Source organism: Bos javanicus, chromosome 7 (genome assembly GCF_032452875.1).
Source record: "Bos javanicus breed banteng chromosome 7, ARS-OSU_banteng_1.0, whole genome shotgun sequence".
NCBI lineage: Eukaryota > Metazoa > Chordata > Mammalia > Artiodactyla > Bovidae > Bos > Bos javanicus.
Window position 1 is genome coordinate 32,289,115 of NC_083874.1, and position 26,008 is coordinate 32,315,122.

At 37.7% G+C, this 26,008-nt stretch overlaps 1 long non-coding RNA gene across 1 annotated transcript in view; it reads right to left on the minus strand.

Annotated features, from left to right (window-relative positions):
* LOC133251023 (uncharacterized) overlaps positions 1-26,008 on the minus strand; it is a 273,371-nt gene that overhangs the window by 207,603 nt on the left and 39,760 nt on the right. The window contains exon 2 of the long non-coding RNA XR_009737488.1: positions 11,457-11,582. This is a non-coding gene — a long non-coding RNA (uncharacterized LOC133251023). The remainder of the gene's footprint in view (positions 1-11,456; positions 11,583-26,008) is intronic.

Here is a 26,008-nt window from a genome sequence, read left to right on the forward strand (position 1 = left end):
CTTGGTTGACGTGACCAGACCTCTGGGAAAGTGTTCAGTTTGCGGACACACATGTTTTGAGCTAGACCCAAAATTATGACGTATTCACCAAGGCAATACCACAGAATGGGTCTTATGAGACAGTCAGCTGTTCTTCCACAGGAGACTCAAGACATCCCCACTGATTGAATGCTTGGTTGTTAATTACTTGTGTTTTAAATGTTATACTGCATAACAATTATGTATTGTGAACACACACCAAAGTATAGAAAGCTAGTTGTAAAACATCAGCAATAACAATAATAGTAATAATAAATAACCAACAGTTGAAATGTGCTGAGGCTTTACAGGGATTGGGCTTCCCTGGTGATTCAGCTGGTAAAGAACCCACTGCAATGCAGGAGACGAAGATTCAATCTCTGGGTTGGGAAGATACCCTGGAGAAGGGAATGGCTATCCACTCCAGTATTCTGGCCTGAAGAATTCCATGGACTGCATAGTCCATGGGGTCACAAAGAGTTGGACACAACTGAACGACTTTCACTTTCACTTACAGGGATCATTGCTTAAGAGAAGTACATTATTATGATCTTCATATTTTTGATGAATACATTGAAACCAAAGAGATTTCAAACTAATTTTCCAAAGTCAAACAGCTAAATGGAAGTGATTAGAAGTGAAACCAGGTATTCTGATGAGAGGGCTATTCTATGAGTCACCGTGCAATACAGATTTATTTTGTTTGCTAAAAGGGAAGACTCATTTAAGATCATGACATATCCATTGTGTTCAGCATCTGGCACAGTATCTTGAATCCTGAAGAACATGAACAATTTGTCAGATGGAATCAAAATCTGATTTCAAGGACTATGACCTCAGAAGTGAGTAAGCTGACTAAACAAACAACACTTTAAGTAAAAAATCAGTTCCAATAAGATTTTTATGCCCTTCAAAATAACCAAAAAGTTAAGATATTAAGTTATGGATATTTAGCAAGCACTTTCTAATGGGTATAATATTTCCTCTATTTCTCTTATGGGGAGTGAGTAGTAACTTTATAACTGTATTATAATAGCTTTTAAAAAGGATTTTGAATGGCCTTCAATACTTCTAAATCTCATTAATGTGTCTCTCTACTTTTCATTTTTGTCTTTCCATATTTAACATACCATTTTAGATAGTCTATGTAATAAGCTGTTCACCCCATTATCAAAGGGAAAGAACATAAACGTTATTTATTAACAAATTACATTGTATTATTGTCTTAACCCAGAAATGTCTTAGACAGACAATCCTGCCAGGTAATTATTTCATAAAGAAAGAACACAGATGAGCTATTCCAAAAGTTAATCAATTATTACTATTGGATACTTTCTAATTAAAATATCAAAATACCAATATTTAATATGAATTTTGTTGGCAGTATTATTATTATGGAGGAAGATGTATGACTATAACAACCTTTATGTTTTTTTGAAAACTGAAATCATTCCTGGCTAAGCTATATGGCATAGAACTTCTATCATAATTTTACCTATACATATAAGCAGATCCTATACAATTACTTGAAGAGAATACTGACCCTATCCTTTCCTCCTCTTTGTAGAGTTAATAGTGGTCTTTAGCACCGTTTTGTTGGTCTCCCACTTACACAAGGGATCACTGACCTCAACTCCAGTCAATAGTCAATTGAAGGATGTGTGCTTTTACTCAAAGAAGAGCTGCTCCTCAGTCACCTGTCACCCCATCTTATCCCAGGGTCAGTTGAGAGAAATCATCTTGAAAGTAGCTTGAAATGTTTCACATTGTACCTATTCAGATCATTAGAAGGGCAAAACTATCATTCTCTCAGCCACTGGAAGCATTACTAGTCACTTTGATGCTATGGCACTAGCTCATGCTAAAAGTCAGAATAAGAAATGATACCATGAAATGAATACGTAAATATGCCATATGGATTTTTTAAGGGGGAAATCTAATCTCTTTGTTGTCAGGTCCCCTCTCTGTGGCCCCCTCTGGAAACCTATAGAAAAACCATAAGCCTTGGAGTATCCTAGGGTGGGGAAGCAAAGTGTGAGGAACCTCTGTTGCTCAGCCCTCTGCTGGGGTCAGCTCTGACTACAGGAGAAGGCATAAGGAGGGGTAGCCGATAACTCCACCAGCAGGGGAGGTGACACTAGCCAGGATGCTTGGAGAGGAGGTACCTGAGGCCAGCTCCCCTCTGGGGCCCATGGGAGGGTGATGCATCAGGGGTGAAAGCCCAGTTCGGGGCTGGGACAATGCAGGCCCTTCTTCTGCCAGTAGTCATTGCTCCTTTCCTTAATTCATTGCAACACATTTTGTTTATAAGACAACTGGGATAAATTCCCTGTAAAACAACAAATATGAGTTTTTTGAGCAATCACTCTGTTTATATCTTTTAGAGGCTCTGGGTTACATCCCTGGGCAGTTTTCTCCTTTTTTTGATTGCCTGTGAGAATGTGAGAGCCTAATTTTTGACTCACACATCAGAACATATGGGTCATTATGACATGATTTTTAAGCATTTCCTCTGGATTTCATTATAAACTGCCATCAATTTTTTAAATGACTAACTTTACTCTTTGCAATCTTGTATGCTATGTACTCTTTTAAAGTGTTATTTTTCCTGAATATGTATATAGGATATGAAGTCAAGTGCCATTATGGTCTTATTTTATAATCTGTCAATGGATTTGATCACAAGTTCTCATCAATCTAAAATCCCCAACTTCATCCTCTTCAACAGCTGTGAATTCTTCTCTGAGGCATCTAGTCTGATTTTCCATGATGCTTTCTAAAATTCCTACCAAAGGGTGACAAGGTCCATGATCAGAGGCCATCCATAAACTCTAGAGCTTCACTTTCATTTGGTAGATGTTAATTCTGAGAGTGAAAGGTAGAGAAGAAAGGAGAATCTGTCATTTGCAATCAGAAAGATGCTTTTCTGAGAGAGCTTGGTGAGCTAAGCACATGATACCCAGGCTGAACACTATGTTTAGAGCAGACAAATCTGAAATAGAAACAAAGCCTTCCATGACTACTAGCGCTCATTTGTCCTCACATGCAGGCCAGATGAAATAATGGCATGGTATCCAGATCATCTTTTACTTTTGCAATCACATGTTACCAGACTCAGTACTGCCATTGTTACATCCAATACCATGAATAAAAACCAAATGCTCAAAATTTATCTACTTTTTTTTTTTCTTTTTTAAATTTGTGGCCACGGGGCGGGAAGTGAGTCATTAAGAAGAGGTACTTACAGGGTCCAGTGAGGTAATAAGTAAACTTGCCAGAGTCTGTGGTTAAATGGAAAGAGTTCAGGTTAAAATGGATCTGGGTGATTGATGCCATCTGGAAAAAAGAACCCTAACATGGCTGATTATCCTGCCAGAAATATGCCAATTTTTAAAAGATACCAAATAATTTTAAAAGTATTTTAAAAATTAAAGTGCTATGCAGCCCAAAGAAAACAGCCTGCCAGTCTGTGAATTTTAGTTTAAAATGTATATAAATATTCCAAAGGACAGCTTGTGTTTTTAAAATAAAACCTAGAACATTTTGAAAATAGCACTTGTATTTAAACTGCACAGCAAATCGTGAAGAGCTTAAAATATTTGTATTTGTGTAGCCATACATACATTCAATAATTCATTAGGTTACACAAGTCTGTGCAATGTTGGAGGAAAGAATGAAAACCAGCTATTCTGGAGAATATTGAAACATTATCTGATAATTACAACGATGCAAGAGTATATGTTTAAAAAGATATTTAACCCTAATTTAGCATGTTCTAAAGAGAATGATGATTAAAATAAATACTGATTTGATTAAAGCTTGGATGTTTCACTCAATAAAAGCAGAAAAAGAGAGTAGTTGGGAATAATGGGTATTGTCTCTGCTGCCTTTTGGGGTATATATTACTATATTTCACATGCCTAGGAAATCTATTCCCAACCAACCAGATATATATAATCCAGATTTCGATTTAGCTAGGTCCAAAGTAAAATCATATGTTGACTTGATTTATTTTTTCTCATTTCCTGATCCTGCTATATATCATGCAACATTAGACAAGTTAATTTGAATGCTTCCTCACTGAACACTATTTATTAGGAAGTACAAATTCTGTGACAATAAGGTCTCTTTATCATTACTATTTAATTCATTCACTTACTTTTTAACCCACACAGCTTTAAAAATTATTTTCAACAGTATGGAGGTTCATCAAAAAAACCAAAACAGAATTAAAATATTATTCTTCAATCCCACTACTGGGCATATATCTGGAAAAAAACAACAATTTGAAAAGATTCATGTACCCCAGTGTTCACTGAAGCACTATATACAACAGCCAGGACATAAAAGCAGAAGAAATTCATGTCTCTGATTTTATTTTTGAAACTCATAAAAAGAGAGATCTTTACTACAACTCCTCAGAGAATTAACTCTATGCAATACACCTCCTTTATAATAAATATACAGATAAAATGCATAATTTCTTGTCACATCTGCCAATATAGTCCAGAGGTATCATATCAGCATAGAAACCATGTGCCGTAGTAAATCACTTCAGTTGTGTCTGACTCTTTGCAATCCTATGGACTGTAGCCTGCCAGGCTCCTCTGATCATGGGATTCTCCAGGCGAGAATACTGGAGTGGGTTGCCATGTCCTCCTCCAGGGTACCTTCCTGACCTAGGGACTGAACCCACGTCTTTATATCCCCTGCACTAGCAGGTGGGTTCTTTACCACTAATACCACCTGGGAAGCCCTGGAGTAAATCATGGAGTAATCAGTACGGCAGAGCATACACAATGTACTAATATGCTGTTATAAGACGACTTGTACATTTCTAATGGCATAGCTTCACTTTGAGTGAAGAGCCTAGAGTATATAGAGCAGGGCTCCTCAACTTCAGTACTATTAACATATTGAGCTTGGTCTTTGTTTGCTGGGAAGAGCTGTGCACTAAATGTTGTTTATCAGCATTTCTGGCCTCAACCCGCTAGATGCCAGCAGCTTCACTCTCCTGATTGTGACAACCTAAAATGTACCTAAATATTGCCAAATGTTTCCTGTGGAGGAAGGCAAACACCCATGATTAAGAAGCACTGCCCTAGATGAATAGAATGATTACACAAAATCCTCCACAAATAGTATTTCTTTCAGTTGAGGCTTTGAAAGCTATTACGTGGCTGTCAACACAAGCTTATTCTGTCTCAGCAGTAGCTAGGGTACAGGTATTTCTCAGAGACAATAGTGTCAATAAGTGCAGAGATTTAGACTTGAAAAATTAACTGCACTGATGGTGGCTAAGGGAAAAACACTTACCTGTTTACTATAAATTCATCACCTCTTCTTGAATATCCAATTAAAGACATTCACAGACTTTCTTATAGATAAACTTGGTTCTGTGGCATAACTCTAGCCAATAGAATGTGAGTGGAAGTGGAAAGTACAATTTCGTTGCAAGACTTACAAGAAGTAGCCCTTCTTACTTTTTTCACCATGCTTCTATTTGATGCAGAAAATGATGATCACCAAAGAGGCGGTGAAGGCCCATGATGGAAAAAACCCTAGTGCTTAAAAGACAAGTGTAGAAAAACTTACAGTCAACTAGGGACGCCAGTGCTGGATTGTGTTGCAAATAAAATTTTAGTGTGTTTGAGCCCATACACAATGTGGATCTGTATATCACAATGGTTTAAATTACGCTAAATAACACACACACAATAGCTTTAATAGCCGCTTCCGAACATATGAAATATAGACATGTGCATGCCTTTTCATGGTTTTTACACATTAATTTATCACATGGATATTTTTATGTAGGATCATGTGAAAATAAGTTTCATAACTAAGATTTTTAGCCTCAAGGGTATTATTTCAGAATGCAGATGACACAGCTAGACAACACAGGACATGAACACAACAGAACAAAACAGTAAACAAAGAAACAGATTATACAACACAAGAAATCTAGAGCTAAAAGTTACAAAACTCCTCAGTTTTATTACTATCAACTTCCAGTTAAAGAATGTTGAAATTCAAGCAACTGGCTTTTATTCTTAAATCTCATCTCCTTTATGAAGTCTTTTATAAATGGATCCCTCTGTCCATATGAATTGCTGACTGGTGTTTCTTAATAACCATGTATCAGTTGCAACCTTGTATTTTTAACTATCCTTTGTCTTGTAATCCCAAAGAAAGGCAATGACAAAGAATGCTCAAACTACGGCACAATTGCACTCATCTCACACGCTAGTAAAGTAATGCTTAAAATTTTCTAAGCCAGGCTTCAGCAATACGTGAACCATGAAATTCCAGATGTTCAACCTGGTTTTATTTTTTTTTAATATAAATTTATTTATTTTAATTGGAGGTTAATTACTTTACAATATTGCATTGGTTTTGCCATACATCAACATGAATCTGCCACGGGTGTACACGTGTTCCCCATCCTGAACCCCCCTCCCGCCTCCCTCCCCATCCCATCCCTCTGGGTCGCCTCAGTGCACCAGTCCCAAGCATCCAGGATCATGCATTGAACCTGGACTGGCGATTCATTTCATATATAATATTATACATGTTTCAATGCCATTCTCCCAAATCATCCCACCCTCTCCCTCTCCCACAGAGTCCAAAAGACTGTTCTATACATCTGTGTCTCTTTTGCTGTCTCCATACAGGGTTATCGTTACCATCTTTCTAAATTCCATAAAGCAAGGTGAAAAGATGGCCTTTAGAATGAGAGAAAATAATAGCAAATGAAGCAAATGACAAAACAACTAATCTCAAAAATATACAAGCAACTCCTGAAGCTCAATTCCAGAAAAATAAACGACCCAATCAAAAAATGTGCCAAAGAACTAAATAGACATTTCTCCAAAGAAGACATACAGATGGCTAACAAACACATGAAAAAATGCTCAACATCACTCATTATCAGAGAAATGCAAATCAAAACCACAATGAGGTATCATTTCACGCCAGTCAGAATGGCTGCAATCCAAAAGTCTACAAGCAATAAATGCTGGAGAGGGTGTGGAGAAAAGGGAACCCTCTTACACTCTTGGTAGGGATGCAAACTAGTACAGCCACTATGGAGAACAGTGTGGAGATTCCTTAAAAAACTGGAAATAGAACTGCCTTATGACCCAGCAATCCCACTGCTGGGCATACACACCGAGGAAACCAGAATTGAAAGAGACACGTGTACCTCGATGTTCATCGCAGCACTGTTTATAATAGCCAGGACATGGAAGCAACCTAGATGTCCATCAGCAGATGAATGGATAAGAAAGCTGTGATACATATACACAATGGAGTACTACGCAGCCATTAAAAATAATACGTTTGAATCAAGGTGGTTTTAGAAAAGGTAGAGGAACCAGAGATCAAACTGCCAATATCTGCTGGATCATGGAAAAAGCAAGAGAGTTCCAGAAAAACATCTATTTCTGCTTTATTGACTATGTCAAAGCCTTTGACTGTGTGGATCACAATAAACTGTGGAAAATTCTTCAAGAGATGGGAATACCAGACCACCTGACCTGTCTCTTGAGAGATCTGTATGCAGGTCAGGAAGCAACAGTTAGAACCGGAAATGGAGCAACACACTGGTTCCAAATAGGAAAAGGAGTACGTCAAGGCTTATATTGTCACCCTACTTATTTAACTTATATGCAGAGTACATCATGAGAAACCCTGGGCTGGAGGAAGCACAAGCTGGAATCAAGATTGCCGGGAGAAATATCAATAACCTCAGATATGCAGATGACACCACCCTTATGGCAGAAAGTGAAGAACTAAAGAGCCTCTTTATATATAAAAGCTTTGATTATAGCATCCCCATTAAGGAATACATGTGCTAATACAATAGGTACCATAAACACTAATAGTTGAGGTAAATTTATTGAAAACCACACACAGTATAGTCTCTTCCTCCAACTATACCACCTCTCAAAAAAGAATTTCAAAAAATTTTGTAATAAATTACTAAAATCCAACCAGTATGTTTGGATATTGGTAAAACCATATCCCTTTAACAGGGACCTTTCTGAACTTTACGGGCCTGGTGACCTAGAAAAAATGCTCCTCTTTTGAGGACAGGGACATAACATATTGAATTCATAAAATTCATAGATAGCTGTATTGTCCTGAAAAAGCTATAGCTTTCTAAACATGTGTGTAGTATGCAAAACTGAAGTCTCTAAGTATCACCTAAAACCTGAAATTTCTTGTAAGGCTATTAAAGGATTACCAATGAAACTGGAAATAAGAATTTATCCCTAAAGTTAATGAACTGAAATGTTTTTGTGTCTGTCATGATTTGGCTCTTGTGGAGTCTGGAAAGAGAGTCATCCAGCTTTTCTGTAAACAGCTACCTGGTCAAAATTTCAGGTGTTGCAGGACATTTCTTCTCCATCATGACTACTTAACTCTGCCATTCCACTGCGAAACCAGCCATAGACAGTAAGTAGCCAATGAGTGTGTGGCTCTATTTCAATAAAATTCTGTCTACAAAAACCCAGGGTAGACTGGATTTGAAAGCCTGTGAGCCAGCTTGCTAACACTAAATCTGTCATATTCTCTATTCTGTATCCATATGAGTTTTGTCTTATTCTTTTGCTTTCTTATTCTAGAACAATGAGTCATTTTACTTTAGATAACAGTACTCTCTTTTCCTTGACAAAAATGCATTCTATATTCCTTGCATACCCTTTATATGAAAAATATACATCCCATTTTCTTCCCTTACCTTGTATACAAAGTTGTTTCCCTTCACCCTTACTCTTTCTAGGCTGAGTGCCAAAGAACCGATGCTTTCGAACTTTGGTGCTGGAATAGGCTCCTGAGAGTCCCTTGGATAGCAAGGAGATCAAACCAGTCAATCCTAAAGGAAATCAACCTTGAATATTCATTGGAAGGACTGATGCTGAAGTTGAAGCTCCCATACTCTGACCACCTGATGCAAAGAGCCAACTTCACTGGAAAAGACCCTGATGCTGGGAAAGATTGAGGGAAGGAGGTGAAAAAGGCTGAGATGGTTGGACGGTATCACTGACTCAATGGACATGAGTTGAGCAAACTCTGGGAGATAGTGAAGGATAGGGAAGCCTGGAGTGCTGTAGTCTATGGGGTCACAGAGTCAGATATGACTGAGCAACTGAACAACAACAGCTGTATTTTTACAAATTGATAACATATTTTAACTATATATACTTCACTTTCCAGTTAAAGCTAGGAAGTAGGGAATTGTGAACTATCCTATGTTAGCATCCTACAGTGGATTAGCAAGTTTGATAAATACATTAATTATAAAACTTATATTTTAGAGACATGTTTTTAAATAATACAACTTTTAAAGTGTATAACATATTTGTTAATAGACTCACACATCTTTTGTTTCTCTAAAAATATCGAAAAGTCAAAAGTAGACAAATTTAAATTTATGTTCAGCAATTAATGCCTGTGAAATCATAGTATATTATCTTATTTGGAAATAATCTAGATGTTCAATGAATATTCATTTTTTTAGTTTAACTTAGTATAAACCTTTATTTTTTACATTTATTTACATTACATATTTTTAACAACAATGCTTAGATTAGATATCAGCCATCATCTTAGCTTTCTCGTTGACAAATTTTGTAACATAAAAATGAAAGTGAAAGTGTTAGTTGCTTAGTCATGTCTGACTCTGTTACCCATGGACTGGAGACTGCCAGGCTCCTCTGTCCATGGATTTCCCAGGCAAGAATAACTGGAATGGATAGCCATTTCCTCCTCCAGGGGATCTTCCCAATCCAGGGATCAAACTCCGGTTTGTCATATTGCAGGAGGATTCTTTACCATCTGAGCCACCAGGGAAGCCTCAACATGAGTTTATTTTTGACTAGTAAACCCAGGTAGAAAAAGTTGTATATTTGTATTATATTAATATTGAGAATGAGTGTGAATATTAAATCTACAAACTTAAATTAACTTTTATTTATCAAAGATTATACCAGGTCATATGAACCTGAAAAAAATTTGGGTTAGTTTCTATATTTTTGGGTGTTTTAGGAATACTTAATCTATATAGGTATTTATTTTTAGGCCAATTCAATTGAACTGATTTTTAAATATAATTATACATAATATACATATGTACATAAATACACAAAAACATATAGCAGACATAAGCTAAAATTTTAGAGGCTTCATCTTTAAATTTTAGTCATGTCTGAGGTACAATAATGCAAAACTCAAAAGAATAGCTGGATCTAAATTGTGCTTCTGGCTGACAGACTAAGAAGACGAACTGCTCAGATGGCCAAAGTGTTACGTTTTGTTTTTATATTGGACTATAGTTGATTTACAATGGTGTGTTACCTTTAGATGTACAGAAATGTGGTTCAGTTTATATATATATGTGTGTGTATATATATATATATATATATATATATGCTGTTGCTGCTAAGTCACTTCAGTCGTGTTCGACTCTGTGCGACCCCATAGACAGCAGCCCACCAGGCTCCCCCATCCCTGGGATTCTCCAGGCAAGAACACTGGAGTGGGTTGCCATTTCCTTCTCCAACGCATGAAAGTGAAAAAGTGAAAGTGAAGTCGCTCAGTCATGTCTGACTCTAGCGACCCCATGGACTGCAGCCTACCAGGCTCCTCCATCCATGGGATTTTCCAGGCAAGAGTACTGGAGTGGGGTGCCATTGCCTTCTCTGATATATATATATATGTGTCTGTGTGTACATATATATATACACACACACACACATACACATACATTCTTTCTCAAAACCTTTTCCCATTTAGGTTATTATAGAATACTGAGCAGAGTTCCCTATGCTATACAGTAGGTCCTTACTGGTTATCTATTTTAAATATAGTAGTGTATATGTTTTTCCTGTAACTGAAGATTCTTTATCTACACATAGTAAAGATACTTTTAGAGAGAAACTATTTTTGGAGTCATTTGTCTTTTAGAAACCTCTACCTTTCAATCAAAGATTGCATTCCACACTGTCTCCTAGAAGTTCGAGATCTCTCTTTACAAAGATGCCCCTTAAAGTTGGCCAATCTAAATTCAAGTTTCCCAAAAGTGGCTGTTATAACTGCAAATTATCCAAAAGTTTACCCATATTCCAAAGAGGCACAAGATTCTGGTCCATAATAGGTATACCTCCAGGAAGCAGTTGTTTTTGAAAGAGATGAAAAAAAAAAGTTTCAGACTGAGTGAAATCCATTTTTGCCTTTAGAATCCCTAGACATCTTAACCATGAGGGTGCATGTTTTCCAGTAGCTGTCCCAAGACATAGGGAATCATGTGTTTCCCAGACCACCTTTAGGACAGGATAGAAAGAAACTTCAACAAACAAAATACAAGTATGCTCATTGAAATCAGAAAGCTCTAAACACAAGGAGAGTGGACCTCTGATTGAAGAGAGACTTACCCTCCAGTTCCAGGGTTGGTGAGAAAGCAGTGAGAGGAATGGGCTCTGAGGGCACAGGCACCTGGTTGCTCACTGTCCTCTGAGTCATTGGGGGTCTTCTTTCAATCCCATTTCTGATGCCAGAAACTGTAAAAATCCAGAAATGGCAAAATTAAAAACCTAAATTAAGGAATAGTATTTAGTGAAGTTTACTGTGCATATAAGAACAGTTTGTGAATGAGGAGCCTTCAAAAATAAAAACTTCATGACCTCAAGGTCATGAAGTTATAAGAAGGTTTATAGAGTGAAAATGAGGAAGTCGTTTACCCTTTCCAATGATTGGTTATTAAAATGAACTCTCCAGACAGCAGGGGATCAGTTAAAAGTGATCAACTCATACCAATTTGGGGAAGATGAGGTAAGTCTACTTTATGATTTTTCAGAGGTTTTTTACAAGGAATAACATAAATTATGTTCCTGTTCATGAAATAAGATAATTTAGTTTTGTGTATGTGTTTAATATGTTCTTTTATATTCAGAAAATTCTCAAGTCCAGTTTCCATTTTGTATTCAATTTTAACATCAGTAATCTAAACTATATTAAGGACTGTTCTTTGATTCAATTTTACTGTGTTTATATTTGTTATTTTTAATATTATTAAAAAATTTTTGTAGACATTTCCTTTAAAAAGGTCTATCTTATTTTCCTTGAAAACATGTTACCAAAGTCCATGATTCAATTATAAAGTAAAAAAATAATGCTAATGGTGCACAACAAATAACACCTTTCTGTACTTAACTAATTATCATCATGTAATCATAGGGATTAGATATCCTTGATGATTTCTACTTGTGGGAAGCTGTAATTTACATGTTACTTCAGAATTTATTACATTAATTTGCATTCAGGTATGCGCCTAACCTCAGAACAAGGCATAGTCTATTATATAGTTTACATGCTGCAGATACTTATCACTATTAAAATAGAGAACACAAGTTACAGCTGACATATGGAAACATTGTTGCAAATATTTTCAAATCAAATCATATTAAAAATCATTAGTTTTCTTTTGAGATACATCCTGGGTTACTTATGAGATTTGCTATAGACAACAGTCTATACAATTGGCATATTTATGTTTATACTTTTGTGTTTGCTTCTGAGAGGACAAGTTGGAGAAACAATTCAACACTTTATATTGCATTTCACAGATATAACATTGTTACATTAAAAAAATTTCCATATTCTATGCATGCTTTAAAGTTGACAGTTCCCTGGTCATGAACAAAAAAGAGAAAAAGGATACCAAAAATGATTGTATGAAGGATTTTTCACAATCATTTCAAAATATTGTGAAGTAATTAGCCTCTAATTAAAATAAAATAATTAATTAAAGAAAGAAAATAAACCAAAGTCATGCTTATTTTTTTTCCCCCTTGTGGTATTAATAGACATTGCTTACATACACTGCTACTTTTCTTTAGGTCATAATTAATTTTAGGGAGATTAAGCTTATAAAAATTATTTGCATATTTGATATAAATTGCTTTGTAAACAATATCAATGAAGGTTGTTGCTGAACCATGAAAGATGCCAGAATTCTTTGCCTTCAGAGGAGGAGAATTCAATTCAGGGCCAGATACGAGGCTTGATCGATCAGAGTTTTTGTGCAATAGAATTTTTTTTGGCAAAACTAATACAATTATGTAAAGTTTAAAAATAAAATAAAATTAAAAAAAAAAAAGTATAAAAGGGATAGAGAAAGCTTCTGATACAGACATCAGCAGGGGGCAGAAAGAGTACCCCCCTTGCTAGTGTTAGCAATGGAGTTATATACTCTCCAATTAGTTATTACAATGAATCAAAAGAATGTCCAGAGATTGCAAAGATCTTACTAGACCCACTCCCACAGTCCACATTTCAAGATAACAGGATTGGCCAGAAGGCCCTCAGGAAGGAGAAATTGTCCTCAAGCAGGATACATTGCTACTATCTAATCCTTAGTACAGAGTTCAAGATTTAGTCCCTTAAATCTATTTCTCACTCCTACTGTATAATCATAAGGGATTTGATTTAGGTCATACCTGAATGGCCTAATGCAAAGAAATAGAGGGAAACAACAGAATGGGAAAGGCTAGAGATCTCTTCAAGAAAATTAGAGATACCAAGGGAACATTTCATGCAAAGATGGGCTTGATAAAGGACAGAAATGGTATGGACCTAACAGAAGCAGAAGATATTAAGAAGAGGTGGAAAGAATACACAGAAGAACTGTACAAAAAAAAGATCTTCATGACCCAGATAATCACAATGATGTGATCACTGACCTAGAGCCAGACATCCTAGAATGTGAAGTCAAGTGGGCCTTAGAAAGCATCACTACGAACAAAGCTAGTGGAGGTGATGGCATTCCAGTTGAGCTATTTCAAATCCTGAAAGATGGTGCTGTGAAAGTGCTACACTGAATATGCCAGCACATTTGGAAAACACAGCAGTGGCCACAGGCCTGCTAAAGGTCAGTTTTCATTCCAATCCCAAAGAAAGGCAATGCCAAAGAATGCTCAAACTACTGCACAATTGCACTCATCTCACACACTAGTAAAGAAATGCTCAAAATTATTCAAGCCAGGCTTCAGCAATATGTGAACCATGAACTTCCAGATGTTCAAGCTGGTTTTAGAAAAGGCAGAGGAACCAGAGATCAAATTGCCAACATCCACTGGATCATGGAAAAAGCAAGAGAGTTCCAGAAAACCATCGATTTCTGCTTTATTGACTATGCCAAAGCCTTTGACTGTGTGGATCACAATAAACTGTGGGAAATTATGAAAGAGATGAGAATACCAGACCACCTGATCTGCCTCTTGAGAAATTTGTATGCAGATCAGGAAGCAAGAGTTAGAACTGGACATGGAACAACAGACTGGTTCCAAATAGGAAAAGGAGTACGTCAAGGCTGTATGTTGTCACCCTGCTTATTTAACTTCTATGCAGAGTACATCATGAGAAACACTGGGCTGGAAGAATCACAAGCTGGAATCAAGATTTCTGGGAGAAATATTAATAACCTCAGATATGCAGATGACACCACCCTTATGGCAGAAAGTGAAGAACTAAAGAGCCTCTTGATGAAGGTGAAAAAGGAGAGTGAAAAGGTTGGCTTAAAGCTCAACATTCAGAAAACTAAGCTCATGGAATCTGGTCCCATCACTTCATGGGAAATAGATCGGAAAACACTGGAAACAGTGTCAGACTTTATTTTTTTGGGCTCCAAAATCACTGTAGATGGTGATTGCAGCCATGAAATTAAAAGATGCTTACTCCTTGGAAGGAAAGTTATAACCAACCTAGATAGCTTATTCGAAAGCAGAGACATTATTTTGTCAACAAAGGTCTGTCTAAGGCTATGGTTTTTCCAGTGGTCATGGTATGGATGTGAGAGTTGGACTATGAATAAAGCTGAGCGCTAAAGAATTGATGGTTTGAACTGTGGTGTTGGAGAAGACTCTTGAGAGTCCCTTGGACTGCAAGGAGATCCAACCAGTCGATTCTAAAGGAGATCAGTCCTGGGTATTCATAGAAGTACCGATGCTGAAGCTGAAACTCCAATACTTTGGCCACCTCATGCAAAGAGTTGACTCATTGGAAAAGACCCTGATGCTGGAAGGTATTGGGGGCAGGAGGGGAAGGTGACGACAGAGGATGAGATGGCGGATGGCGTCACCGACTCGATGGACATGGGTTTGGGCAAACTCCAGGAGTTGGTGATGGTCAGGAAGGCCTGGCATGCTGCGATTTATGGGGTAGCAAAGAGTTGGACATGACTGAGTGACTGAACTGAACTGACCTGACTGAACAGAGTCCAATCCAAGTTGTTAGTTGTGTAATCATCTGTTCCAGGCTTAAAGATAAAAACGTTTTATGTGACTAAGACTAAGGAATGTGGAGGAAAAAAAAAAGTTTGTCCTTTCCTCCTCCAGAATTCCAGACCCTTATCTCCATTTTGAGAGCCCCAGACCCCTTTCTCCTCTTTGGGTACCCTGGACTTCTTATCAATCTGCCTAGGAATTGACTCACTCATCAAGTTGAGCAAGCTTACTTGAGAAGAAAAACTAACAAAAAATTTATAACTTGTCCCTTTTGTTCATAATAGCAATCAAATGTGGGTAAATGAGAATGCTGCGTGTAAATATATAAAATACATGTTCTACTTTCCAATAACTACTATTTGTTAAGCCATTAAAAACCTCCTCTTTCATATAGAATTTTTGTTTTCCAGTAAGTCCAATCTTTGTATGTTGAGCCAAGAAATTTTACTAGTTATGTGATTATACAAAAACAGAAAAGAAAATAGTTTTAAAATGACTCCAAGGTTTTAGGCTAAATAACCAGTGGAGTGTTTATATTGTTTTAAAAAATAAAGTGAGAAACAAGCTGTTGAAAAGAAAATGAGTTGAGTTTTGAAATAAAAAGTTTGAAGTGATGGTGTTACACCCTTACATAAATTTACACACAAAATAAATATGGAACTACTGCTTCAGTAAGAGGCTTTGGTTTATCATTATAAAATAGGAAAAACTATATAAACTATAGTTTATAGTATAAAAACTATAGTATACAGTAGTATAAACTATAAAGTAAGCTCAGACTTAATACATGATCTGTTTACCAAGAAGGAGAATACAGAAAAGGAATAGCTGTAATTCAAAAACTCAGCTTAGTGTTTACATGTAAATAAGATTGAGATCTGGAACCAGCAAGAGGAAAAAAAAAAATTGTATCTAGAGAAAAAGCAGAAAACAATAATGAAATTAATATTAACACATAATATTAAACTATTCTGTCCCCACTATTCAAAAATAATACAATGAACTCACTATCAATGGAACATATACTTTCAATAATTTGTTTTATTCTCGTAGTCATGGGGAATACATACTCATTTTCACTCATGATTCAAAAGCAAGACTCAAAAAAGATGCGCTAGATTAGAAGTGAAGGGGAGGTCTAGGGTAGAAATAAACCATCTGGCTTTATTATCCCCACATTGGTTTGGTTCTGCAATTGCTGACTAAATATTCAGTTTATGGGCTGTTCAGAACAGAAGCAACAGACACAGTGGCTAGTCTAAAGATATCACAAGCTCATGCAGGAAGGAGACACGAGGTCATATTGTTTCTACAGTAGGATGAAGCACTATATTAGAAGGGCTGAAATTAGGGGCATGGAAGTTAAATTGGGATATGAGCAAATGATTAAAGTGTCTTACACTGTATGAGGAAGACTTTTTAAAAGGAAGAACTAGAACTGAGCATAAAGGATGTGTGGAGAAGAATGCATGGATGTTTAATCACTTCCTATCCGTGCATTTAGTGAAGAAGGGATACGCCCCCTAGGGTGACGGGGATAACCAAATACACAGTATCCAACAGTGCACAGAAGAAACAGCAGGTTGGGCTAAGTCACTTCAGTTGTGCCCAATTCTTTGTGACCCCATGGACTATAGCCCCTCAAGCTCCTCTGTTGATGGGATTTCTCCAAGGAAGAACACTGAAGTGGGTTGCTATTTCCTCCTCCAAGAGATCTTCCCCACCCAGAGACAGAACCTCTGTTTCCTGTGGTTCCTGCTTTGCAGGCAGATTCTTTACAGTTTAAGCCACCAGGGAAGATCATCAGCAATGGGTTAGTAATCACATATACTTAGAACTTGGGGGAAAGGATACAAACCATGTGTTTGTATGTCCATGTGTGTCCAAACCATGTCCATATCCTGGAGCCACAGAAGTGTTACACTCGGGAACAGAGTGAACTACGAGGAGCTGTGGAAGGCAGGCTTTGTGGCATCAAGAGGGTGAGGGGACCTCTGGCTCCTGTGGCAAGGTACGGTTGATTTATTTGGATAGTTCTAAGGGTTGGCAGAAAACTTAACCCCACTGTTTTGGAATAAGTAAAAATTGTGCCCAATCTCTTTGATAAGGAGGTTGTCTGACTAAGGAGGTCTTTACAGGTAGGAGCATAATGGAGAGATGAAAGTGTAGTTAGGCCATCTGAGACCCCCTCCTGGATTCACCAGATGTCAAGGCAGCATGTAAAATTGAGTCTCATCTCTTGTCCTTACATTGCTATAGAGAGAGAAAACAGAATCACAAAGTGGTGATGGAAACATGCATGACAAGTGCATGAAAGACTGAGGCAGTGCCATCTGACATATATTTTAGGAAAACCCAAAGAACAGTGGAGCAAAAGAATGTGGTAAGACTATATTATTCCTGACAGCCTCAGTGATGGGTACGAATTTTCTGTCAGGGATTTAACACCTTGTTCATCTTTATTGTGGAATAAAATTTCTTCAAATAATTTTAACCAATTTTTTGTGCTGGTATTCAAGTAAACAGTTGGCATCTTAATTATAGCCCAGATTAAGTTTTACATTTTATAAAATGATATCAGATTGGTCTATGATAGTATAGGGGCTTCCCAGATGGCACAGTGGTGAAGAATCTGCCTGCCAAGGCAGGAGATATAAAAGGTGGGGGTTTGACTTCTGGGTCAGGAAGATCCCCTGGAGAAGGAAATGGCAACCCACTCTAGTATTCTTGCCTAGAAAATTCCATGGACAGAAGACCCTGGCAGGCTACAGGACCTGAGGTTGCAAAGCGGTGGAAGCAACTAGCATATACATGATGATATACTTTAACTTAGTATTTCTTTACATAATTATCAAAATACATATATTAGCTTATCTTTTCATTCAACTGATCTGAATTTATGAGTTTATTGTACTATAATACATAAATAGCTCAAATTAAAGATTATAATATTAGTGTCTCACAAATTCTGATTTAAATAAAAACAATTGTCTATATTGTCTAGGTTTATTCATAATACAATTCTCACTTCAGTTCAGTTCAGTCACTCAGTCGTGTCCGACTCTTTGCGAGCCCATGAATCTCAGCACGTCAGGCCTCCCTGTCCATCACCAACTCCTGGAGTTCACTGAGACTCACGTCCATTGAGTCAGTGATGCCATCCAGCCATCTCATCCTCTGTCATCCCCTTCTTCTCCTGCCCCCAATCCCTCCCAGCATTAGAGTCTTTTCCAATGAGTCAATTCTTCGCATGAGGTGGCCAAAGCACTAGAGTTTCAGCTTTAGCATCATTCCTTCCAAAGAAATCCCAGGGCTGATCTCCTTCAGAATGGACTGGTTGGATCTCCTTGCAGTCCAAGGGACTCTCAAGAGTCTTCTCCAACACCACAGTTCAAAAGCAGCAATTCTTTGGCACTCAGCCTTCTTCACAGTCCAACTCTCATATCCATACATGACCACAGGAAAAACCGTAGCCTTGACTAGACAGACCTTTGTTGACAAAGTAATGTCTCTGCTTTTGAATACATTATCTAAGTTGGTCATAACTTTCCTTCCAAGGAGTAAGCGTCTTTTAATTTCATGGCTGCAGTCACCATCTGCAGTGATTTTGGAGCCCCCAAAAATAAAGTCTGACACTGTTTCCACTGTTTCCCCATCTATATCCCATGAAGTGATGGGACCAGATGCCATGATCTTCGTTTTCTGAATGTTGAGCTTTAAGCCAATCTTTTCACTCTCCACTTTCACTTTCATCAAGAGGCTTTTTAGTTCCTCTTCACTTTCTGCCATAAGGGTGGTGTAATCTGCATATCTGAGGTTATTGATATTTCTCCCGGCAATCTTGATTCTAGCTTGTGCTTCTTCCAGTCCAGAGTTTCTCATGATGTACTCAGTTCACTACAGTTCAGTTCAGTCACTCAGTCATGTCCGACTTTTTGCAACCCCATGAATCGCAGCATGCCAGGCCTCCTTGTCCATCACCAACTCTCAGAGTTCACTCTGCATATAGTTAAATAAACAGGATGACAATATACAGCCTTGACGTACTCCTTTTCCTATTTGGAACCAGTCTGTTGTTCCATGTCCAGTTCTAATTGTTGCTTCCTGACTTGCATACAGATTTCTCAAGAGGCAGGTCAGGTGGTCTGGTATTCCCATCTCTTTCAGAATTTTCCAGTTTATTGTGATCCACACAGTCAAAGGCTCTGACATAGTCAATAAAGCAGAAATAGATGTTTTTCTGGAATTCTCTTGCTTTTTCCATGATCCAACGGATGTTAGCAATTTGATCTCTGGTTCCTCTGCTAAAACCAGCTGGAACATCAGGAAGTTCACAGTTCACATATTGCTGAAGCCTGGCTTGGAGAATTTTGAGCATTACTTTACTAGCATGTGAGATGAGTGCAATTGTGCAGTAGTTTGAGCATTCTTTGGCATTGCCTTCCTTTGGGGTTGGAATGAAAACTGACCTTTTCCAGTCCTGTGGCCACTGCTGAGTTTTCCAAATTTGCTGGCATATTGAGTGCAGCACTTTCACAGCATCATCTTTCAGGATTTGAAAGAGCTCAATGGGAATTCCATCACCTCCACTAGCTTTGTTCATAGTGCTGCTTTCTAAGGCCCACTTGACTTCATATTCCAGGATGTCTGGCTCTAGGTCAGTGATCACATCATTGTGATTATCTGGGTCATTAAGATCTTTTTTGTACAGTTCTGTGTATTCTTGCCACCTCTTCTTAATATCTTCTGCTTCTGTTAGTTCCATACCATTTCTGTCCTTTATCGAGCCCATCTTTGTATGAAATGTTCCCTTGGTATCTCTAATTTTCTTGAAGAGATCTTTAGTCTTTCCCATTCTGTTGTTTTCCTCTATTTCTTTGCATTGATTGCTGAAGAAGGCTTTCTTATCTCTTCTTGCTATTCTTTGGAACTCTACATTTAGATGCTTATATCTTTCCTTTTCCCCTTTGCATTTCACTTCTCTTCTTTTCACAGCTACTTGTAAGGCCTCCTCAGACAGCCATTTTGCTTTTTTGCATTTCTTTTCCATGGGGATGGTCTTGATCCCTGTCTCCTGTCCAATGTCATGAACCTCAGTCCATAGTTCATCAGGCACTCTATCTATCAGATCTAGGCCCTTAAATCTATTTCTCACTTCCACTATATAATCATAAGGGATTTCATTTAGGTCATACCTGAATGGTCTAGTGGTTTTCTCTACTTTCTTCAATTTAAGTCTGAATTTGGTAATAAGGAGTTCATGATCTGACCCATAGTCAGCTCCCAGTCTTGTTTTTGTTGACTTTATAGAGCTTCTCCATCTTTGGCTGCAAAGAACATTATCAATCTGATTTCAGTGTTGACCATCTGGTGATGTGTAGAGTCTTCTCTTGTGTTTTTGGAAGAGGGTGTTTGCTATGACCAGTGCATTTTCTTGGCAAAACTCTATTAGTCTTTGCCCTGCTTCATTCTGTATTCCAAGGCCAAATTTGCCTGTTACTCCAGGTGTTACTTGACTTCCTACTTTTGCATTCCAGTCCCTTATAATGAAAAGGACATCTTTTTTGGGTGTTAGTTCTAAAAGGTCTTGTAGGTATTCATAGAACCATTCATCTTCAGCTTCTTCAGCGTTATTGGTTGGGTCATTCACTTGGATTACTGTGATATTGAATAGTTTGCCTTGGAAACAAACAGAGATCATTCTGTCATTTTTGAGATTGCATCCAAGTACTGCATTACGGACTCTTTTGTTGATCATAATGGCTACTTCATTTCTTCTGAGGGATTCCTGTCTACAGTAGTAAATATAATGATCATCTAGGTTAAATTCACCCATTCCAGTCCATTTGAGTTTGCTGATGCCTAGAATGTTGACATTCACTCTTGCCATCTCTTGTTTGATCACTTCCAATTTGCCTTGATTCATGGACCTGACATTGCAGGTTCCTATGCAGTATTGCTCTTTACAGCATTGGACCTTGCTTCTATCCAATATCAAATTAAATTACCTATAAATCTAATTTGATTTTCTTTGTCTAAAACTATGAGTCAGAAAATATTTTTTGCAAAAGATTATATTGGGTTGGGCTTCCTTGTTGGCACTAGTGGAAAAGAACCTGCCTGCCAATGCAGGAGACATAAGAGATGCGGGTTCAATCCCTGGGTTGGGAAGATCCCCTGGAGGAGGACATGGCAACCCACTCCAGTATTCTTGCCTGGAGAATCTCATGGACAGAGCAGCTTGGGAGGCTACAGTCCATAGGGTCAGACAGAGTTGGACACGACTGATAATGATTACAATCAATTTTTAGGAATACTCTTTACTAAGAAAAAAAAAATCTACGTATAGTGTAACTACATTTGATGTGCTTCTCTGACAGCTGTGAAGATGAATAAAATCCTCATGGCTTCTCTATACTGGGGCATATCTGCTCCTGATTGACTCCAGGGGTGAGAAAATAGTACTGATTCCTGCCAGATGTTCCAGAAAGCAATTCTGAGCACTGAGGAGCCTGTCCTTCCATCCAGGCCTGTCTGGAGAGCACATAGGAAAGATTAGTACAAGGCAGGGGAAGACAGCAGAATGCTCAAGGATCCTCAGGGAGTGTGAGGAGGCTTGCCTCACTTGCTGTGTCATTTAGCAACCGTAGCAAGCCAGGCCTTGTCATCTTGAAAAAGGCGTCTCACTCCACAGCAACAGAATTATAAACTCCCTGCCATTCTCAATAATAGGAAGAGTGAGTGGTTGAGAGGCTGCTCTTTAATCTGATAGACATCACCACCTGTTATTTACCTAATGCCAAAGGAACTCTCTAGTCCATGTTTTTAAAAGCCCTTGAGGGCTGGTTTACAGTGACTGGAGTGACAAATTTATTCTGTTAGTAACAGACCCTGGACACCTGGAAAGTGCCTTTGGAAAAGTGTGAGCCAGCATTTTCCTTGCAAAGGTAGAATTAAATTTCAAGATATATATCTTTTTTTTTTTTTTTCTGTTAACAGATGATGTGATCATCTGTAAAGTACATTTAGTCATTGAGGAGTTCCATTACTACATTTCTCATTAAAAATAGTACTCTAGGTGTAGTGTGTATTTAAACCTTATTTTTTGTGCTAAACACAAAGTTTCAACATCCATGCTCTAGTACTCTTGCCTGGAAAATCCCATGGACGGAGGAGCCTGGTACGCTGCAGTCCATGGGGTCGCTAAGAGTCGGACACGACTGAGCGACTTCACTTTCAGTTTTCACTTTCATGCATTGGAGAAGGAAATGGCAACTCACTCCAGTGTTCTTGCCTGGAGAATCCCAGGGACGGGGGAGCCTGGTGGGCTGCCGTCTATGGGGTCACACAGAGTCGGACACGACTGAAGCGACCTAGCGGCAGCAGCAGCAGCAGAATCATGAGGAAAAAAAACAAAAATACAAACTCTGAAGATATATTTTTAAGATGCCCCATGTATTTAATAAAATATGTCCCATGTGTTGTAAATTATATTTTCAGATCTTCTGTAGTCAAATCCTCTCTGCTCCATATCAAAGCAGTGAAATCATTTTGAAGAAGCCAAGTCCCTGACATAACTTGAAACATTATCTTAATGCTCACAGATAAAATCCTTAGATACTCAGCTTTTTAAGTTTAGTATTAAAGGCTCACTTTGTCTCTGACTAAATAAGAAACCTAAGTTCATTTTTACAAAAGATACATATCTGCAAGAAATTCATTTAAAATATGTAAAACTCATTTAAAATATATTAAAATATTTTTTAAAATTATCACCCCCAGGCCAGGCCTCATCTTCAGCCAGTGTCAGTTAATTCTACCCACTCACTCAGCTGAGAATCTGTAAAACTTTTAGTTTCTATTTGATTCTAATTTACTAGTCACAGAAAATAATGGCAAAATACAATAACTACAACATTATCCACTTATATCCACTTACATCACTTCTTATGCAGCAGAGACCATTAGCTTAATAAGAGCATTTTGTATTTAAAAGCATGTAGTAAGGGTAGATCTGCATATGGAAGAGCTCATGGGCTCTACCCTTGACTCATTCATATTATCAGCTCCTGGCCTCCTCTTTGGCCAACGCCAATTAATTCTACCCATATACTCAGCTAAGAATCTGTGATGGTGAGAGAACTAAAGTAAGACAAAGGGACTTTGGAGAAGAAAAATGTCTAGTAAGAAAACTGATGGTCTCCCTGCACAGTGAATGATAGTTCTCCTTCTCCAGCTTCTCCTTGAAACTTTCAGAAAAGCCAATATAAGGAATTTGGAATTGACAGGCACACACTGCTATATTTACAGATAAACAAGGACCTACTGTAAAAAAATAAATAAAAATTTTAAAAGACAAAATTCAGAAGCTTTTTCCATAAATGTTATGTACGAGATATAGTTGAAAGATGTTCTCAAAATAGCTACAGGCCGAGACAAAAATATCAAAAATATTTTTTACAATGCATGATTGAGTTGGTGGGCAACTAAAAGAAATACTAGAGTACTGAAACCATGAGAAAATAGGAACTCCAAGACAGCAGGGGAGCTAGCATTCATTCCAGAGAACCTAGGATTTGGACTTAATAGGACTAAAACTTTACCATAAGCCAGGAAATAGACTCTGACACACCCAAGAAAGTTTACCCAGCTAAAGAATTCATGATGAAGCACAGATCTGCAGAGATAACTATGTCACGGAGTAAAATCAAAGTCAATTTACAGATAATGGATATACTCACTTGTTTCAGATTTAGCCCGAATGCTGCTGCTGCTGCTGCTAAGTCGCTTCAGTCGTGTCCAACTCTGTGCGACCCCATAGACGGCAGCCCGCCAGGCTCCCCCATCCCTGGGATTCTCCAGGCAAGAACACTGGAGTGGGTTGCCATTTCCTTCTCCAATGCATGAAAGTGAAAAGTGAAAGTGAAGTCGTTCAGTCGTGTCCGACTCTTCGCAACCCCAGGGACTGCAGCCTACCAGGCTCCTCCATCCACGGGATTTTCCAGGCAAGAGTGCTAGAGTGGGGTGCCACTGCCTTCTCCTTAGCCCAAATAGAGCACAGCAAAAGGGAAAAAAAAATGTAACCACAAATTCACTAGCATTCTCTTAGGAGCTAAAATTCTCTTCATATGTATTTAAAGCAACAGAAACAACACAAATCAAAAGAGAGTAATAAAAGCCAATACAGAGAGGATGGAACAATTTCAACTGATCTATGTTGACAGTGTCCTTAGGTAGTTGGCAGAAATGCAAATCACATTTGGAGAAATGGACCTTGAATCCTAAAACAATCTACACATATTAAGTTTGAGACCAGATAAGTTCAGATCATGAGCTCAGTTCAGTTCAGTTGCTCAGTCATATGCGACTCTTCACGATCCCATGGACCACAGCACACCAGGCCTCCCTGTCCATCACCAACTCCCGGAGTCTACTTAAACTCATCTCCATTGAGTTGGTGATGCCATCCAACCATCTCATCCTCTGTCGTCCCCTTCTCCTCCTGCCTTCAATCTTTCCCAGCATCAGTGTCTTTTCAAATGAGTCAGCTTTTTGCATCAGGTGGCCAAAGTATTGGAATTTCAGCTTCAACATCAGTCCTTCCAATGAACACTCAGGAATGATCTCCTTTAGGATGGACTAGTTGGATCTCCTTGCAGTAAAAGGGACTCTCAGAAACTGTCAAAAATTAGTAAACATGTGAAGAAACACAGCTGACACAATATTAGCAAAACAAATATCAGATTTTTATGTAGGAAACTGCATATATATTGAAATGATCAGATATATCTTTTAAAAGACTTTTACATATGGTAAGAAAAATAAAAGATTCAGAATGTTTGTATTGCACCAAAAGAATAAGCATCAAAAATAAGCAATCTAATTTGAGAAAGAACCCAAAGGAAATTGTAAAAATTAAATATGTAATATTTAAATTAGAAATCCAATGAACTAGGAAGTAGCACAGGACAAGCAACTTAGAATACCTGTGAATTTCTTAACAAATCTGAAATTATCCAGATAAAGGCACAAAGAGAGATGAAACCAAATAAGAGAAGGAAAATGATCTGAGATAAAGTTTGAGACATCTACCATATGTCTAATAAGGTTTTCAGAAGGGAAAATAAAAAGGATGGGAACGAAGCGGTGTTTAGAATAATATCTGAAATATGCTTAGAATTGCTGAAAGACATCCAGCCTTAGATTCGGTAAGTCTGCTAAATCCCAAATGAGATAATAAAAACCTAGTTTGAAATAAAACCAAAAACACTAAATGTAGAGAGAAAACATTAAATTCTATCAGAAAGACAATCCACAAAATGAGAAGTTGGCTAATACAGATATTCTAAAGTAAAAGAGAAAGCTATCATACACAGGACTGCCACCTCAAATACAACCTTCAGTACAAAACTACATTCCCAGTGAAGCAATTTCAGAAATGACAATAAGGAAACTACATCTTTAGACCAACAAAAGTTAAGGAAGTTTACTACCAAGAGATCCCAGCTAAAAGAGGTTCCAAATTTGTAAAGAAGAAAAATCATTTGATAAAGTTCTGAGATACAGAAAGAGCCAAAAAACTATATCCAAGGAAACTGACAGTAAAGGATATTTAAAAAGCAAGACAGAAGTAAAATATAAAACAAGCATTCCTAGACAAAAGTCTATTATAGATTAAATAAAACAAGTGAGTGATCAGAGTT